Source organism: Lepidochelys kempii, chromosome 10 (genome assembly GCF_965140285.1).
Source record: "Lepidochelys kempii isolate rLepKem1 chromosome 10, rLepKem1.hap1, whole genome shotgun sequence".
In the NCBI taxonomy this organism is placed as follows: domain Eukaryota; kingdom Metazoa; phylum Chordata; order Testudines; family Cheloniidae; genus Lepidochelys; species Lepidochelys kempii.
This window is the reverse complement of record NC_136389.1, coordinates 68,171,185-68,175,328: the sequence shown is the minus strand read 5'-3', so window position 1 is coordinate 68,175,328 and position 4,144 is coordinate 68,171,185. Positions and strand designations below refer to the sequence as shown.

The 4,144-nt window shown below is 45.8% G+C and overlaps 1 long non-coding RNA gene across 1 annotated transcript; it reads right to left on the bottom strand.

The window, feature by feature from the left end:
* Nucleotides 1–412: 412 nt before the first annotated feature.
* LOC140917976 (uncharacterized) lies at nucleotides 413–961 on the bottom strand. Its single transcript, XR_012161053.1, has 2 exons — nucleotides 850–961; nucleotides 413–494 (listed from the first exon to the last, which is right to left on the bottom strand). It is a non-coding gene; the product is annotated as an uncharacterized LOC140917976 (long non-coding RNA).
* Nucleotides 962–4,144: the final 3,183 nt, after the last annotated feature.

Here is a 4,144-nt window from a genome sequence, read left to right as displayed (position 1 = left end):
CTGCATGGTGTACATATACATCTAAAACATTTTTAATCTATATTGAATGAAAGATGACATTTTCATCTTCCATTTATTTTCTGTCAGTGAGGCCATATTCTATCGAATGGCAACACATTTTCAACATAACACTGGTGTCCCCAGTTGAAAACAAAATCAGTTTTATATTTCAAAAGCAGTAATATTTCATATAAATGGATTTACAAAGGAAAGACATCATCTTATTAACTTATAAGCCAAAAGCAATGTTCAGAGAACCTCTGGCCACGTCTGCAAGTCATGCAGTGAAACATTTTTGAATGCAGCTTGAATCCAACCTAGCTTCTGTGGAAAGTCTCACAAAGATTTCAATGGGAGATGCAGAGATCAAAAGGGTAAGATTTCATAAAATAAAGAGTTCAAAATTCAGTAATGATTTTTAACCACTATAGTATATTAAACAGAGAAGCCTATAATGTAGTATAAATAGTACTTTGCTCCACACCATCTGGCAGCTGCGAAGACACAATGGAAAGCAGTTCAGAACATTATCAATCAATTCTAGACCATTTAATTACAATGTATAGCATACACTAGAATAAAGTGTCTATCAAGTTGACATTCTGAATTCAAGGTTCTCATTCATGATGTACAGAGACTTTGTATCTCTGAGCAAGTTACTGGTACTGTGCAGGAATTTATTGATTACACAATCAGTATCTATGGACATATTGCAAATGACAAACTACATGCAGTATAGGACTGAAGCCTCTAAACTGAAATTAGTCATTGAAATTATCTGATACTGGGTACTTAAGAAAATGTGTGCTACTGATTTAGCGAAGCAAGTGCTTAGTGCTTTTAACTTACCTTCTCATATGCTGCCACCTGCTATCATCTCTCCCTTAAGTCCGAATATCATCGCCCCCAGTACCATTGCAAGTGAAGACCACATAGCCTTACTGCAGAGTTAATGTTTCCCTGTAAGGGCCTATGACTCCCTGTTGCTATAATGTAGTCTCCTGGCAGAATAGCTGCATGATATCTCTTTCTGGTTCAGAGCCCTAAACCTAAGAATAAAGAATACGTAGGATGGCATTGCTACTGGAAAAGCCTCAGAGATATCCTGTATTTCATATAAAGGCTTCAAAGTCATGCAAATCATTTGTATACTGAGTCATAGATCCTTGAGGTGACAAAAAACCCTTTTGGAGTTTCCCCCATTCGCTGCAGACTTGTTTTCTATTATAAATTTATTAGCATTTTTCCAGTTTTAAATGTGCGAACGAGTGGTGAAGTAGAATTCATTTCTTACTGATATGCTGCACCAGCTAAGGGGGGGGGGACGACGCACGTGACCTCCCCATGTGAGCCCCCACGTAACCCCTCCCTGCCCCCAGCCTGGGGCCCGTGCTCTCCCCCTCACCTCCCCATGATCCATCCCATGTTACCTGGGGGTTGGGGGGGGGGAAGCACCCCCAGTGGGTGGACACTACACAGCTGCTGATGGGCTGCTAAGAGACGAGGAGGGCTTGCTCTCAAGAACAATAGCTAGTTCACAGTCACACCTGCTTTGGGAATTGCCAGCGGAAGAGCTTCAAACCAGCTCCCTCTGACAGCAGAGAATATTTTTTTTCCAGACACTGGCAACCAAGCCTCCCGCCGGTAGCTCCTCCTGCATGGCTGTACAGCCCCCGGCCCTTCTGCGCTCCTGAGTCCTGACCAGGGTGGGGGTCTTTACAGCAGCCCCACCGGAGACAGGACTGGGAGCGATACAGCTGTGCTAGAGGAGCTGACGGTGTGGGCTTCTGCTCCTTTCACCACCACAGTTCCCAGGAGAGCCCTGCAAAGGAGCAGAAGGTGGGACCGCGCAGGCAGCCCCTGCCAGCAGCTTTTCCAGTGCAGCTGTACTGCTCTGAGCTCTGTTCCCAGCTCTGCACTCCGGTGGGACTGCTGTACAGACTCCAGACAGGAGACGCAAGCATGCAGCTGCCTGGAAGGGTTGGGGGCAGTACAGCCATGCCAGAGGAGCTGCTCCTCCTGTGTCTTTCCATTATGCCATACCAGCTATAAATAGCTTACTGGTACAGTGTACCTGCCTGACCCACCCTACTTGCATAGGTGCTGACTCCATGGGTGCTCCGGGGCTGAAGGACCCATGGGGAAAAATTAGTGGGTGCTTAGCACCTGCCGGCAGCCAAGCTCTCCCCACCCCCTCCTCCTCGCCCCAGCACATCACATCTCCATTCCTCCGCCTACCTCCCAGCGCTTCCCACCGCACAACAGCTGTTTGGCGGCACTTTGGACTTTCCAGGAGGGAGCGAGAGGAGCGGGGATGCGGCGTGCTCAGGGGAGGAGGCAGAGAAAAGGCAGGGCAGGGGACTTTGGGGAAGGGGTGGGATAGGGGCGGGGCAAGGGTGGCAGAGCATCCACCGGGCAAAGGGGAGGTCAGCGCCTATGCCTACTTGCATCATTGGTGCCAATCCATGGGGCTTTCAATGATTCCCTTGGGAGAAGGCTAAGGGATCTGTCAGAAAATGCATCCTGATACTCAGGTTAATAGAAAGGTAGCTGAGCAGAAGAGTGGGAATTTAGTGATATTGTATGCACCGGACATACAGTATAGAAAATAATGCACTCCTTTTCATGATTGCTATCAACATTTAAAAGTAATTTTTAGATGAAATTGAAGAAGACATAAGCACCATTCCACATTTTTAACTCCGCATCTCCCATTTTATGCCACTGTGATGCTACACCCCATATTATTCATAGAAATATTGTTATGATATGAATATAACTAAAATGTTTTATGCAAGATGTGTCATGTGACGTATCAGTGGAAAGGTTATGTTTTACTGAATAAGATTATCCTATTTGTATACATGTATCATTTCTGTATCTGAGGTTGGGAATGCTGATTATGTAACAATTACAACTGTTTACACCTGGAAAACGCACGCCAGACAGTATATAATCAGCCTGGATGAGCCATTAGGAAAGAAAATGGGTCTTTGAAAATGCTGATCGCCCATCTTCCTGGCATCCCTTCCTGTGGATATTACAAATAAACCTTGTTTCATGGATGCTCTGACACTATAAGGTCATGTGATGATGTCACCTGGTACAGAATACCACCTTGGACACTGCTGGTATTTTTCCACTGGAAACAAAGGATTCCTGCATTACGTAAATCCTATTGAAGTCTGGGAAGTGAGTTAATCTGAGCTCTTCTCCATTGCCTCCCTGCCCAAGAAGGAAGACTGCTGAAAACACCTGAAGAAACAAAGGAACTAAGCTGGGGAAAGGCAAGGATTGAGTGCAGGCTGAGACAGGGGTCTAGCCTGTAAAGACAAATAACTGGAACGCTAAGCTGCACAAACTCTGCAACCTGCCTAAAACAACATTTAAGGTGAGAAATTACTATTTGTAACCTGTTTCTTTAGGGAATTAAGCCTAGGTTGCACGTGTTGTTTTATTTGCTTGGTAATCTGCTTTGCTCTGTTTACTATCCCTTATAATCACTTAAACTTATTTTTTGTTTATTCCAAAACCCAATTTGTGCAATTCATAATTGGGGGGGGGGGAGGAAAGAGAGCTGTGCATATCTTCCTCCACGCTGAGGGAGAGGGCAATTTTTATGAGCTTATACTATATAGATCTCTATACAGCACAACACAATATAATTTTGGGTTTACACTCCAGAGGGGGTGTGCACAGGAGTGCTGGGCAATCCCCTAGCTAAGTCCTCCTATAGAGAGCTAATCACAGACTCTGTGTGATTCCACAGCTGGGTGTGTCCCTACTTGTGTGTGTGTGTGCTGGAGAGGCTGTGACAGCTGCACAGAGCAAGGGAAACCCAGTCAGTGGGACCCCAGTACATCCAGTGGCACCCCAAAAGGAGAGTCCAAGCCGTCACAGCCACCTCCCTCCATCTTCCAATAGCTATTCGCTAGCAAAGAGCTGAGTTTCAGCATCTCTGACTTGGTAATGCATAGTCAGGGCATGTTGAAGCAAATACGACCCTACAAGAAGCTATTTGATTGATTATGTCCCCTGCCTGCAAGGGCCGTGATTCACTGTGCAACCAGCTGCCCTGCCTTTCTGTGGCATTGGCATGGTGCAGGATACCATGTGAAGGAAAACTGCCTTTGCCGTGTTGGGT